The sequence below is a fragment of the Hyperolius riggenbachi genome, chromosome 3 (genome assembly GCF_040937935.1).
Source record: "Hyperolius riggenbachi isolate aHypRig1 chromosome 3, aHypRig1.pri, whole genome shotgun sequence".
Lineage (NCBI taxonomy): Eukaryota > Metazoa > Chordata > Amphibia > Anura > Hyperoliidae > Hyperolius > Hyperolius riggenbachi.
This window is the reverse complement of record NC_090648.1, coordinates 393,730,517-393,746,523: the sequence shown is the minus strand read 5'-3', so window position 1 is coordinate 393,746,523 and position 16,007 is coordinate 393,730,517. Positions and strand designations below refer to the sequence as shown.

General features: G+C 46.9%; 1 protein-coding gene across 3 annotated transcripts in view; it reads left to right on the top strand.

The window, feature by feature from the left end:
• The window catches only part of LOC137561607 (A-type potassium channel modulatory protein KCNIP1), a 1,185,649-nt gene that overhangs the window by 943,328 nt on the left and 226,314 nt on the right, over positions 1–16,007 (top strand). The gene's annotated exons all lie outside the window — the stretch shown is intronic.

The following is a 16,007-nucleotide window of genomic DNA, read 5'->3' as shown; positions in this document are numbered from 1 at the left end:
GGAGCTGACTATTTAGGCTGACCCCAAGTCATAGCTGGACAGGGAGTATGTGTGCCGATAAAAAGGCTCCCTTCCCCCATGATTCCTGTCTGTTTAGCAGCGGACCAGCTCAGACAGTGGATGCAGCAAAAACAAATAAAGGGGGAGAAAGACTCACAGGAAGGGACAGTTCCTGCCAGTCCCCAGGGAGAGAGACCTGCTGGCATCACATGCTTTCAGTACGTGGGACAAGGCAGCCAGCAACTACAGACAATATGAGAGGAGTGCAGAGATTCAGCAGCACAAACCTTTCTGTGCTGGGCCTGTGGGACACTGATCTGGCTGTCACTTGTCAGGCTGGCTGCTCTCTGCTCTGCTCGAGAATCGACCTGTCTTGCATCTGTTTCTGCGGTGGCAACAGAGGGCTGGAGGCGGAGCCGGAGTCTGACTGGGCAGGCTGGGAGGGACAAAGGCTGGGCTGAGCTGTATTCAGGAGACTCCACTGCACTGAAGGAGAGAGAGGGCGGTCCGGTAGGCAGAACACTGGGAACGTGTCAGCTGTGCTAGCTGACAGAAAGAAAAAAACACTCTGCATTAGCAGCGAGTAGTCCCCCTGCGTTGCGCACCTGCCTTCTCCTGCACTCTAGGCAGGAATTTATACTTGCCTTATGGCTCAGACGGCTGTGTGGAAAGGTATAAGAGGTGACTTGGATAGATTTGGCTAAACCTTCCCAGAGGAGCTGGGAAGGTACTATCAGTCACTAGGCAACACCTCACCAGTGGAGCTGGTGGGTATAGAGCACCTCACCAGTGGCTAGGGCCCACTGGTGAGTAGAGTGGTCAGACAGGCAAGGTTCGGCAACAAAGAGGTAAGTATCAGTACAGAATCGTGAGGCAGAAGAGTAATCAGTGAACAGGCAGAGGTTCAGTAACTATAGGCAGAAGTACAGAATCAGCAAGTGAATGCGAAGTCAGAGTTTAGCCAGAGTCATACACAGGTAATAAATACAATAATATACAATAATCCTAGTCTTGTGTGAAATCCCTGGTTTTCTCCCAGATCAAAGCACACCGGATACTAGTCTAAGGTCTGAGCGCTAACACATAGGGCCTGATTCACAAAGCGGTGCTAACAGTTAGCACACTAGTGAAAAGCCCTTTATCACGCCTAAACTCTGTTTAGGCATGATAAGTTTAGGTGTGATAAGTTTAGGTGTGATAAGTTTAGGCATGATAAGTTTAGGTGTGATAAGTTTTTAGGCGTGATAAGTTTAAGCACCAACTGGGTTAGCACCGCAGTGCACAGCTGATCAAAAGTTTTGCGCTAGCAAAGTCTTGTGCACTTTGCATAGAGTTTAATGGCGCTGCTTTTTGTGCGGGACTTTGCGCGCGATCTAAACTTATCTAAACTTATCATGCCTAAACTTACCATGCCTAAACTTATCATGCCTAAACTTATCATGCCTAAACTGAGTTTAGGCATGATAAAAATGGTTATCACGCCTAAAGTCTTTAACTGGGTTATCACCGCTTTGTGAATCGAGCCCATAGTATTCACAACAGCAGACAGGGAATAACTGAAGCCCGAAGGCTTAAGAAGCAGAGGAGACCTCACAGGCATGCCCCCTGCATCAGCCAATCCGGGGCGCCGTGAGTCTCCTCTGACGTCAGCCGACCAGCAGGTCAGCTGACGAGCCTCCTCCTAGCATAAAGGTCCTGTCTGTGCGCGCGCCCACGCAAGACAGCGACCTTATGGGCAATTGACAGTCCAGTCCTCTGCGTCCTAGACGCCGGAGAGACGGGCAGGGGCACGGAGGCAGCTGCGGCGGTACTGTTCGCCGCAGCTGCCGCTACGATTGTTACAGTACCCCCCCCCCCTCTCTCTAGGCTTGGACTCCGGACACGCTTCCTGAGTCTTCTTCCCCATTTTGTTTACCCTAACCATCACAGGGCGGGAGGGAGAGGGATGTCCCTGCTTCAATAACCCAGACTGATAGGTCAAAAAGAATCTTAACCTCCTGGACCTGATTGGAAGAGGCCAAACTCTGTCTGCTGGAATGACTTTCCAGTCCACCATTTGTCCTTCACTATCCAAAAAGAAAAACCTGCACTGGCAGTCTGCTCAACCTGAAGTCCCAAATTTGCAATCACTATACTTTCAGGAAGAATGCCAACAGGAGTGAGTGACTGTACAGACTCAGGTTCAAAACATCTTGAAAGAGCGTCCGCCTTCACATTTTTGCTACCTGGCCTGTACGTGATGACACATCTAAATCGTCATCCAGTGGCTGGAAAGTGTAATGGTTAAGGGCTCTGCCTCTGACACAGGAGACCTGGGTTCGAATCTCGGCTCTGCCTGTTCAGTAAACCAGCACCTATTCAGTAGGAGATCTTGGGTAAGTCTCCTTAACACTGATACCGCCTATAGAGCGCGTCCTAGTGGCTGCAGCTCTGGTGCTTTGAGTCCGCCAGGAGAAAAGTGCGATATAAATGTTCTGTGTCTGTCTGTCTGTGTCTAAAAAATAGTGACCACCGGGCTTGCCTAGGGGTAAGATGTTTGGCATCTTCGATATACTCTAAGTTTTTGTGATCTGTATAAACTGTTATTGTGTGCTCAGCTCCCTCAAGCCAGTGACACCACTCCTGGAAGGCAAGTTTGATGGCTAATAGCTCACGACTTCCAATATCATAGTTTCTTTCAGCGGGGGAACATTTTCTGGAAAAGTATGCACAAGGATGCAATTTGCCCCGCAGGCCAGAGGGCTGGGACAACACAGCCCCCACCCCGATTTCTGAAGCATCCACTTCCACCACCAAGGGAAGGGACACATCCACATGCTTTAGGATGGGGGCGGAACAAAACAACTGCTTATTGCTTAACCTGCCTGGCGTTCTATTAAGATCGCCAGGGAGGCTGCGGGAGGGGTTTTTTTTAATAAAAAAAAAAAATATTTCATGCAGCCAACTGAAAGTTGGCTGCATGAAAGCCCACTAGAGGGCGCTCCGGAGGCGTTCTTCTGATCGCCTCCGGCGGCCAGAAGTAACACGGAAGGCCGAAATGAGCGGCCTTCCGTGTTTCGCTTACCTCGTCGCCATGGCGACGAGCAGAGTGACGTCATGGACGTCAGCCAACGTCCTGACGTCAGCCGCCTCCGATCCAACTTTTTGTTCCGGCTACGCTGGGCTCAGGCGGCTGGGGGGACCCTCTTTCGCCACTGCAGGCGGCGGATCGCCGCACTGCAGCGGCGATCAGGCAGCACACGCGGCTGGCAAAGTGCCGGCTGCGTGTGCTGCTTTTTAATTGAGCCAAATCGGCCCAGCAGGGCCTGAGCGGCAGGCTCCGGCGGTACTGGACGAGCTGAGCTCGTCCAGACCGCTCAGCAGGTTAAGTGATGAGAACGCAGCCTGGGCCTCTGGCGACCAGCTGTAGGTGTCCGCCCCCTTCTTGGTAAGATCCGTAAGGGGTGCAACTACAGAAGAAAAACCCTTTATGAATCTTCTATAATAATTGGCAAAGCCTAAGAATCGCTGGAGTGCCTTCAGACCCACAGGCTGAGGCCACTCCAGTACCGCAGAAACTTTATCGGGGTCCATGGCTAATCCCTTCGTGGAGAACACATATCCAAGAAAAGGTACCTTGGAGACCTCAAAGAGACATTTTTCAATCTTGGCAAAGAGGGAATTTTGTCGTAATTTGTTGAAAAAATTAGAATATCGTCTAAATAGACCAAGACGAATTGCCCCAAAACTTCCCTAAAAACCTCGTTAATGAGCTCCTGGAAGACGGCTGGAGCATTGCACAACCCGAAGGGCATCACTAGATATTCGTAATGCCCGTCGGGCGTGTTGAACGCCGTCTTCCATTCGTCACCTTCTCTTATCCGAATCAGGTTGTATGTCCCCCTAAGATCAAGTTTGGTGAACACACCAGCATCCGTAACTTGAGAGAATAAATCGTTGATCAGGGGCAAGGGATAACAATTCCTTATCGTAATCCTATTCAAACCCCTGTAATCGATACATGGTCTGAGACCAACGTCCTTCTTTTTGACAAAAAAAGAAACCAGCCCCGGCCGGAGATTTGGACGGCCGAATAAAGCCTTTGGCCAAGTTATCAGCAATATATTCCTTAATAGCAAGTTTTTCAGGTCCCGATAAATTATATAGATGACCCCTAGGGGGCATACAACCCGATCTTAATTCTATGGGGCAGTCGAAGCTTCGATGAGGTGGAAGCTTATCGGCAGCCCGAGGACAGAATATGTCCGCAAAGTCGGAGTACTGGCTAGGTAACCCCTCCACTTGAACCTTAGTAGACAAATTGTGACTTTCCCCAAACAATGGTTTTGACAAAAAGAGGACCAGCTTACCAACTGTCTGAAACTCCAGTCAATACGAGGAAGATGTTTCTCAAGCCAAGGCATACCTAAGATCACTGAGGTGGTTGCCATTTTGATAACGAGAAACTGAATCTTCTCCTTGTGGAGAGCTCCGATCTGACATATCAATACCGGGGTCTGTGAAGGAGATCGGTTGTCCTGCAGTGGTGAATTATCCACTGCGGTAACCACAACATGTTGATCCAAAGACTGGAAAGGAAGGCCAAGCTGGAGTGCAAAATCATAACTCATAAAATTAGCCGCTGAACCTGAGTCCACAAAGGCCTGTGTCTCCTGGACTCTATCTCCCCAACTAATGATACAGGGAAGGAGAAGTCTATCATCTCCCGAAGAGATGAGTGAGTCACCAACCATGGTACAGCCAGCCACCAGGGAGCAGTAGAACCCATCAGTAGTCTGTGAACAGTTCTGAACACTTAAGATCAGATTTTGTCGGAGAACCTGATCCCCTGCGTCTCTCAGGCTCGGAAGTCACAATATGCTCCGAGAAACCCAAATTATTGGTGAAGGAGATGGGATTTCCCTGGACTCCCTGAGTTTACCCCGAGCCCGTCTCTGAAATCGGACTCGACAGTCAATTTTAATAGCTAATGCTATAGCTTCATCAAGGGACCTAGGTTCGGGATGACCTAACATCAAATCGGACACTGAATCAGATAAATCTGATATAAAACAATCAAGTAACTCATGCTGTCCCCATCTGGCCGTTACTGACCACCGTCTAAACTCTGCTGCAAATACCTCAACAGTGTTATGGTTTTGTTGGAGGGTCTTAAGCTTCCGCTCTGATGTTATAGCTAAATCGGGATCATCGTATATAACTGCCATAGCTTTGAAAAAATCTTGCACAGATGCCAACGCTTCATGATTATCTGGGAGACTATAGCCCCACGACTGTGAATCTCCCAATAACAATGTCTTAAGTAAAATGACTCTCTGTTGCTCGAACCCTGAAGCTATAGGACATAATTCAACGTGTGAAAGACACCGATTCTTGAAATTCAAAAAATCTTTTTTTTGCCCAGAAAATCTCTCGGGGAGAGGAAGTCTGGGTTCCAGACTGAAAGGGGATGACACTGATGCAGTCTGTACAGAAAAGTCTTGTACAGCCTCAGAAAGCTGAAAAATCTGAGTTTGTTGAGTGCTGACCCTGAGAGACAGTCTGTTGACAGCAGTCAATAAGTCGTCCATACGACTGACCAGTGTATCCATAGTATGTATGGTTTGCTGTTCTGTAACGGTTGGGGGTTATAACTCAGACGTCTGATTATTTGGTGATCTGCAGAATCACCAATAATACAGACACTATACCAGATTATTAGGTGATCTGCAGAATCACCAATAATGCCAGTATAGCTAACACAGACTGTGTGAGTAGTGTTTGGTGCAACCGTAACTTTATTTGTTTTGCAAGACCTTACCAGAGGAGCTGGTAAGGTACTATCAGTACGCTGACTGTATAGATTTATTCAAACCTTCCCAGAGGAGCTGGAGAAGGTACTAACAGAGAGAGTACAGAAAATAGTAATGCTGATCTATACCAGGGGAGCTGGTAAGAGACCAATAATAAATCAGACAAATATTCACACAGACCTTTTCCAGAGGGGATGGAAAGATCTGACTCGGAGGATACAGAAATAGGCTGACTAGTCCTTACCAGAGGGGCTGGAAAGGAACTAGTAAATCAGGAACTGAAGAGTAGCAAGGCTAGACCTTCCCAGAGGAGCTGGAAAGGTATAAAAGGTGACTTGGATAGATTTGGCTAAACCTTCCCAGAGGAGCTGGGAAGGTACTATCAGTCACTAGGCAACACCTCACCAGTGGAGCTGGTGGGTATAGAGCACCTCACCAGTGGCTAGGGCCCACTGGTGAGTAGAGTGGTCAGACAGGCAAGGTTCGGCAACAAAGAGGTAAGTATCAGTACAGAATCGTGAGGCAGAAGAGTAATCAGTGAACAGGCAGAGGTTCAGTAACTATAGGCAGAAGTACAGAATCAGCAAGCGAATGCGAAGTCAGAGTTTAGCCAGAGTCATACACAGGTAATCAATAGAGTTTGGCCGAACCTCCGATTTTAGGTTCGCGAACCTGGTTCGCGAACTTCCGCGGAAGGTTCGGTTCGCGTTAAAGTTCGCGAACCGCAATAGACTTCAATGGGGATGCGAACTTTGAAAAAAAAAAAATTATGCTGGCCACAAAAGTGATGGAAAAGATGTTTCAAGGGGTCTAACACCTGGAGGGGGGCATGGCGGAGTGGGATACATGCCAAAAGTCCCCGGGAAAAATCTGGATTTGACGCAAAGCAGCGTTTTAAGGGCAGAAATCACATTGAATGCTAAATGACAGGCCTAAAGTGCTTTAAAACATCTTGCATGTGTATACATCAATCAGGTAGTGTAATTAAGGTACTGCTTCACACTGACACACCAAACTCACCGTGTAACGCAGCGCAAACAGCTGTTTGTGTAGTGACGGCCGTGCTGGACTGGTGCGCACCATGGCGAGAGTGCAGGTTTTGGTGGCTTTACAGCCCACATGGTCGCCTGGCTGATGTAGCTGAATGACAGAACAGTGACTGTCCAGCTGATCAAATTTGGTCTGACCACAATGAGGCAACGACCTTATTATCGTGGGTGTGCCCCCCGAGACACTCATCTAGGCGCCGGTCATTGCTTCATTGTGATACGCAAGCCCCTTCACCACGGCAAGGTAATGATCACGAAGGGGAATGGGCGCATGTACATGCCTTTTCTTTTGTTGTTGCAGCTGCCCGCAGTGCAGCCAGAAAAATTAGGCAGTCATGTACACGCACCACTGAACAGAACAGGTATGCAGTGGCGGGTTCACTGAACAGGTATACAGTGGCGGGTCCACTGAACAGAACAGGTATGCAGTGGCGGGTTCACTAAACAGAACAGGTATGCAGTGGCGGGTTCACTAAACAGAACAGGTATACAGTGGCGGGTCCACTGAACAGAACAGGTATGCAGTGGCGGGTTCACTGAACAGGTATACAGTGGCGGGTCCACTGAACAGAACAGGTATGCAGTGGCGGGTTCACTGAACAGGTATGCAGTGGTGGGTTCACAGAACAGGTATGCAGTGGTGGGTTCACAGCACAGGTATGCAGTGGTGGGTTCAATGAACAGGTATACAGTGGCGGGTCCACTGAACAGAACAGGTATGCAGTGGCAGGTTCACTGAACAGGTATGCAGTGGTGGGTTCACAGCACAGGTATGCAGTGGTGGGTTCACAGCACAGGTATGCAGTGGTGGGTTCACAGCACAGGTATGCAGTGGTGGGTTCACAGCACAGGTATGCAGTGGTGGGTTCACAGCACAGGTATGCAGTGGTGGGTTCACAGCACAGGTATGCAGTGGTGGGTTCACAGCACAGGTATGCAGTGGTGGGTTCACAGAACAGGTATGCAGCCAGACAGGAACAAGTTAAGCCTAACTAATCTTTCCCTGAGAGACAGTCTGCAGCAGCTCGCCCTACTCTCACTAACGCAGGCAGCACACGAGTGACCGTAATGGCCGCCGCTGCCTGCCTTATATAAGGGGGGGTGGGGCTCCAGGGGCTAGTGTAGCCTAATTGGCTACACTGGGCCTGCTGACTGTGATGTAGAGGGTCAAAGTTGACCCTCCATGTGCATTATGGGGCGAACCGAACTTCCGCAAAGGTTCGCCTGCGGGACGCGAACGCGAACCACGGAAGTTCGCATGGAACCGTTCGCAGGCGAACCGTTCGGCCCAACTCTAGTAATCAATACAATAATATACAATAATCCTAGTCTTGTGTGAAATCCCTGGTTTCCTCTCAGATCAAAGCACACCGGATACTAGTCTAAGGTCTGAGCGCTAACACATAGTATTCACGACAGCAGACAGGGAACAACTGAAGCCCGAAGGCTTAAGAAGCAGAGGAGACCTCACAGGCATGCCCCCTGCATCAGCCAATCCGGGGCGCCGTGAGTCTCCTCTGACATCAGCCGACCAGCAGGTCAGCTGACGAGCCTCCTCCTAGCATAAAGGTCCTGTCTGTGTGCGCGCCCGCGCAAGACAGCGACCTTATGGGCAATTGACAGTCCAGTCCTCTGCGTCCTAGACGCCGGAGAGACGGGCAGGGGCACGGAGGCTGCCGCTACGATTGTTACAGTACCCCCCCCCCCTCTCTAGGCTTGGACTCCGGACACGCTTCCTGAGTCTTCTTCCCCATTTTGTTTACCCTAACCATCACAGGGCGGGAGGGAGAGGAATGTCCCTGCTTCAATAACCCAGAATGATAGGTTGAAAAGAATCTTAACCTCCTGGACCTGATTGGGAGAGCCCAAACTCTGTCTGCTGGAATGACTTTCCAGTCCACCATTTGTCCTTCACTATCCAAAAAGAAAAACCTGCACTGGCAGTCTGCCCAACCTGAAGTCCCAAATTTGCAATCACTATACTTTCAGGAAGAATGCCAACAGGAGTGAGTGACTGTACAGACTCAGGTTCAAAACATCTTGAAAGAGCGTCCGCCTTCACATTTTTGCTACCTGGCCTGTATGTGATGACACATCTAAATCGTCATCCAGTGGCTGGATAGTGTAATGGTTAATGGCTCTGCCTCTGACACAGGAGACCTGGGTTCGAATCTCGGCTCTGCCTGTTCAGTAAGCCAGCACCTACTCAGTAGGAGATCTTGGGTAAGTCTCCCTAACACTGATACCGCCTATAGAGCGCGTCCTAGTGGCTGCAGCTCTGGTGCTTTGAGTCCGCCAGGAGAAAAGTGCGATATAAATGTTCTGTGTCTGTCTGTCTGTGTCTAAAAAATAGTGACCACCGGGCTTGCCTAGGGATAAGATGTTTGGCATCTTCGATATACTCTAAGTTTTTGTGATCTGTATAAACTGTTATTGTGTGCTCAGCCCTCTCAAGCCAGTGACACCACTCCTGGAAGGCAAGTTTGATGGCTAATAGCTCACGATTTCTAATATCATAGTTTCTTTCAGCGGGGGAAAATTTTCTGGAAAAGTATGCACAAGGATGCCATTTGCCCCGCAGGCCAGAGGGCTGGGACAACACAGCCCCCACTCCGATTTCTGAAGCATCCACTTCCACCACCAAGGGAAGGGACACATCCACATGCTTTAGGATGGGGGCGGAACAAAACAACTGCTTATTGCTTAAGTGATGAGAACGCAGCCTGGGCCTCTGGCGACCAGCTGTAGGTGTCCGCCCCCTTCTTGGTAAGATCCGTAAGGGGTGCAACTACAGAAGAAAAACCCTTTATGAATCTTCTATAATAATTGGCAAAGCCTAAGAATCGCTGGAGTGCCTTCAGACCCACAGGCTGAGGCCACTCCAGTACCGCAGAAACTTTATCGGGGTCCATGGCTAATCCCTTCGTGAAGAACACATATCCAAGAAAAGGTACCTTGGAGACCTCAAAGAGACATTTTTCAATCTTGGCAAAGAGGGAATTTTGTCGTAATTTGTTGAAAAAATTAGAATATCCTCTAAATAGACCAAGACGAATTGCCCCAAAACTTCCCTAAAAACCTTGTTAATGAGCTCCTGGAAGACGGCTTGAGCATTGCACAACCCGAAGGGCATCACTAGATATTCGTAATGCCCGTCGGGCGTGTTGAACGCCGTCTTCCATTCGTCACCTTCTCTTATCCGAATCAGGTTGTATGCCCCCCTAAGCTCAAGTTTGGTGAACACACCAGCATCCGTAACTTGAGAGAATAAATCGTTGATCAGGAGCAACGGATAACAATTCCTTATCGTAATCCTATTCAAACCCCCTGTAATCGATACATGGTCTGAGACCACCGTCCTTCTTTTTGACAAAAAAGAAACCAGCCCCGGCCGGGGATTTGGACGGCCGAATAAAGCCTTTGGCCAAGTTATCAGCAATATATTCCTTAATAGCAAGTTTCTCAGGTCCCGATAAATTATATAGATGACCCCTAGGGGGCATACAACCCGATCTTAATTCTATGGGGCAGTCGAAGCTTCGATGAGGTGGAAGCTTATCGGCAGCCCAAGGACAGAATATGTCCGCGAAGTCGGAGTACTGGCTAGGTAACCCCTCCACTTGAACCTTAGTAGTACAAATTGTGACTTCCCCAAACAATGGTTTTGACAAAAAGAGGACCAGCTTACCAACTGTCTGGAACTCCAGTCAATACGAGGAAGATGTTTCTCAAGCCAAGGCATACCTAAGATCACTGAGGTGGTTGCCATTTTGATAACGAGAAACTGAATCTTCTCCTTGTGGAGAGCTCCGATCTGACATATCACTACCGGGGTCTGTGAAGGAGATCGGTTGTCCTGCAGTGGTGAATTATCTACTGCGGTAACCACAACATGTTGATCCAAAGACTGGAGAGGAAGGCCAAGCTGGAGTGCAAAATCATAACTCATAAAATTAGCCGCTGAACCTGAGTCCACAAAGGCCTGTGTCTCCTGGACTCTATCTCCCCAACTAATGATACAGGGAAGAAGAAGTCTATCATCTCCCGAAGAGATGAGTGAGTCGCCAACCATGGTACTACCAGCCACCAGGGAGCAGTAGAACCCATCAGTAGTCTGTGAACAATCTGAACACTTAAGATCAGATTTTGTCGGAGAACCTGATCCCCTGCGTCTCTCAGGCTCGGAAGTCACAATATGCTCCGAGAAACCCAAATTATTGGTGAAGGAGATGGGATTTCCCTGGACTCCCTGAGTTTACCCCGAGCCCGTCTCTGAAATCGGACTCGACGGTTAATTTTAATAGCTAATGCTATAGCTTCATCAAGGGACCTAGGTTCGGGATGACCTAACATCAAATCGGCCACTGAATCAGATAAATCTGATAAAAAACAATCAAGTAACTCATGCTGTCCCCATCTGGCCGTTACTGACCACCGTCTAAACTCTGCTGCAAATACCTCAACAGTGTTATGGTTTTGTTGGAGGGTCTTAAGCTTCCGTTCTGATGTTATAGCTAAATCGGGATCATCGTATATACTGTAACTGCCATAGCTTTGAAAAAATCTTGCACAGATGTCAACGCTTCATGATTATCTGGGAGACTATAGGCCCACGACTGTGAATCTCACAATAACAATGTCTTAAGTAAAATGACTCTCTGTTGCTCGAACCCTGAAGCTATAGGACATAATTCAACGTGTGAAAGACACCGATTCTTGAAATTCAAAAAATCTTTTTTTTGCCCAGAAAATCTCTCGGGGAGAGGAAGTCTGGGTTCCAGACTGAAAGGGGATGACACTGATGCAGTCTGTACAGAAACGTCTTGTACAGCCTTAGAAAGCTGGAAAATATGAATTTGTTGAGTGCTGACCCTGAGAGACAGTCTGTTGACAGCAGTCAATAAGTTGTCCATACGACTGACCAGTGTATCCATAGTATGTATGGTCTGCTGTTCTGTAACGGTTGGGGGTTATAACTCAGACGTCTGATTATTTGGTGATCTGCAGAATCACCAATAATACAGACACTAAACCAGATTATTAGGTGATCTGCAGAATCACCAATAATGCCAGTATAGCTAACACAGACTGTGTGAGTAGTGTTTGGTGCAACCGTAACTTTATTTGTTTTGCAAGACCTTACCAGAGGAGCTGGTAAGGTACTATCAGTACGCTGACTGTATAGATTTATTCAAACCTTCCCAGAGGAGCTGGAGAAGGAACTAACAGAGAGAGTACAGAAAATAGTAATGCTGGTCTATACCAGGGGAGCTGGTAAGAGACCAATAATAAATCAGACAAATATTCACACAGACCTTTTCCAGAGGGGATGGAAAGATCTGACTCGGAGGATACAGAAAAAGGCTGACTAGTCCTTACCAGAGGGGCTGGAAAGGAACTAGTAAATCAGGAACTGAAGAGTAGCAAGGCTAGACCTTCCCAGAGGAGCTGGAAAGGTATAAGAGGTGACTTGGATAGATTTGGCTAAACCTTCCCAGAGGAGCTGGGAAGGTACTATCAGTCACTAGGCAACACTTCACCAGTGGAGCTGGTGGGTATAGAGCACCTCACCAGTGGCTAGGGCCCACTGGTGAGTAGAGTGGTCAGACAGGCAAGGTCCGGCAACAAAGAGGTAAGTATCAGTACAGAATCATGAGGCAGAAGAGTAATCTGTAAACAGGCAGAGGTTCAGTAACTATAGGCAGAAGTACAGAATCAGCAAGCGAATGCGAAGTCAGAGTTTAGCCAGCGTCATACACAGGTAATCAATACAATAATATACAATAATCCTAGTCTTGTGTGAAATCCCTGGTTTCCTCTCAGATCAAATCACACCGGATACTAGTCTAAGGTCTGAGCGCTAACACATAGTATTCACGACAGCAGACAGGGAACAACTGAAGCCCGAAGGCTTAAGAAGCAGAGGAGACCTCACAGGCACGCCCCCTGCATCAGCCAATCCGGGGCGCCGTGAGTCTCCTCTAACATCAGCCGACCAGCAGGTTAGCTGACGAGCCTCCTCCTAGCATAAAGGTCCTGTCTGTGCGCGCGCCCGTGCAAGACAGCGACCTTATGGGCAATTGACAGTCCCGTCCTCGGCGTCCTAGACGCCGGAGAGACGGGCAGGGGCACGGTGCTGTTCGCCGCAGCTGCCGCTACAATTGTTACATCTGGCTTGTTCTGACTTTCCTTTGCTCTACATTTCTGTACCTTTGCCCATCTGACCTAGTTGCCAACTCTGCTTGAATATCGTTCTGCCTCTGCCTCCTGATTCTGTACCTGATCTGTCTGTTGCCGAACCCGATTGTCTGACTACTCTACTCTCACCAGCGAGCCCTTGTCACTGGTGAGGAGCTCTCAGCACTACTGATCCACCAGCTCCTCTGGTGAGACTAGTTAGTAGTATTACTACTGTTGCACCAATCCCCTTCCTGTGCATTAAAGCTGTTACTGTCTTTGTTGCTATATTTGCATTATTGGTGATTCTGCAGATCACCACATAATCAGATATAGTATGTGTATTATTGGTGATACTGCAGATCACCAAATAATCAGATATCTGTTAATTGCTGATACCCATTGTTACAGTGCCATACTTTGTTTGCATAACTCCAGAAGAGTTTGGACAGCAGAAAAAGGCCTCAAATGTCAGCATTATGGAAAGCTAACAATCAGGGCTATTCAAAAGTGGGTGTTTTGTAAGCTACTTGTTTAATTTTGCAGAAACTTTCCCAAGTTTGATCATAATTTTTAATAGATTGAGTTTGTCACTACCTATTTTTTATGTGACAGGTGTTCAAGCTATAATGTTACATAGTTACATAGTTATTTGGGTTGAAAAAAGACATATGTCCATGGATTTCCACCAGAGAACAAAGTACAACACCAGCCTGCTCCCTCACATATCCCTGTTGATCCAGAGGAAGGTGAAAAACCCTTACAAGGCATGGTCCAATTAGCCCCAAAAGGGAAAAATTCCTTCCCGACTCCAGATGGCAATCGGATAAAATCCCTGGATCAATATCATTGGGCATTACCTAGTAACTGTAGCCATGGATGTCTTTCAACACAAGGAAAGCATCTAAGCCCCCTTTAAATGCAGGTATAGAATTTGCCATAACTACTTCCTGTGGCAATGCATTCCACATCTTAATCACTCTTACTGTAAAGAACCCTTTCCGAAATAAATGGCTAAAACGTTTTCCTCCATGCGCAGATCATGTCCTCTAGTCCTTTGAGAAGGCCTAGGGACAAAAAGCTCATCCGCCAAGCTTTCATATTGCCCTCTGATGTATTTATACATGTTAATTAGATCCCCTCTAAGGCGTCTTTTCTCTAGACTAAATAAACACAGTTTATCTAACCTTTCTTGGTAAATGAGACCTTCCATCCCAAGTATCAATTTTGTTGCTCGTCTCTGCACCTGCTCTAAAACTGCAATATCTTTCCTGGAATGTGGTGCCCAGAACTGAATTCCATATTCCAGATGGGGCCTTACTATAGAGTTAAACAGGGGCAATATTATGCTAGCATCTCAAGTTTTTAATTTCCTTTTAATGCATCCCAAAATGTTATTAACTTTAGCTGCAGCGGCTTGGCATTGAGTACAATTATTTAACTTGGTGTCAATGAGTAATCCTAAGTCCCTCTCCAAGTTTGATGTCCCCAACTGTATCCCATTTATTTTGTATGGTGCCAGACCATTGGTACGACCAAAATGCATGACTTTACATTTTTCAACATTGAATTTCATCTGCTATTTATGTGCCCATATAGCCATCCTATCAAGATCCTGTTGCAATATGACACGATCTTCTTGAGAGTTGATGATTCTGCACAATTTTGTATCATCTGCAAAAATAGCAACATTGCTCACTACTGCATCTACTAGGTCATTAATAAATAAATTGAAGAGCACTGGACCCAGTACAGACCCCTGTGGGACCCCACTGCTAACAGTCGCCCATTTTGAGTATGATCCATTGACCACAACTCTTTGTTTTCTGTCTATTAGCCAGTTCCTTATCCATGCACACAGACTCTTCCCCAGTCCTTGCATCCTCAACTTTTGCACCAGACTTTTGTGTGGAACAGTGTTGAAGGTCTTTGCAAACTCCAAGTATATTACATCTACAGCATTCCCATTATCCACATTAGCGTTCACTACCTCATAAAAACTGAGCATGTTAGTCAAACAGGATCTATCTTTAGTAAACCCATGTTGATGCTGAGAAATAAGATTATTTTCTACTATGATGTCATGTATAGTATCTTTTAGTAACCACTCAAATAGTTTGCATGCAACTGATGTTAAGCTTACAGGTCTATAATTTCCTGGATCTGATTTTTTACCCTTAAATATTGGGAAAACGTGGGCTGTACGCCAATCCACTGGGACTCTGCCAGTTGAAAGAGAATCACAAAAGATAAGATAAAGGGGTTTATCTATAACTGAACTTAATTCCCTTAGGACCCGAGGATGCATGCCATCCAGGTCAGGTGTCTTGTCTATTTTTAATTTATTTAGTCTTGCCTTCACTTCTTCCTGCGTTAAGTATTTAATATTACAGTTGGAAGATTGAGACTCTTCTGCATCTGTAATTTGCAACAGTGATGTTTCCCTTGTGAAGACAGAAGCAAAGAAAGCTTACAACATAAGACACATCAACATTTATTCTACAACTCATTATGATTGAAATGAGGTTACATAAATATATCATTAGATAACAAACTAGATGCACAGCAATCCATTATTCTCAAGGTGTGCCTATGTCTTTTTTTGAAAGCCCTTTTTTTTTGCTGTAATTGTTCCATAGTTACATAGATATTTGGGTTGAAAAAAGACATACATCCATCGAGTTCAACCAGAATACAAAGTACAACACCAGCCTGCTCCCTCACATATCCCTGTTGATCCAAAGGAAGGTAAAAAAACCCTTACAAGGCATGGTCTAATTCGCTCAAAAGGGAAAAAAAATTCCTTCCCAACTCCATATGGCAATCAGATAAAATCCCTGGATCAACATCTCTGGGCATTACCTAGTAATTATTAGAGATGGCTCGAACTTCAGATTTTGGGTTCGAGAACTGCGGATGCAAACTTCAGTACGATCTTGTACGTTCTGAATAGTGATGGTGGACAGCAGACTTTGCAGCTCAGATTGCC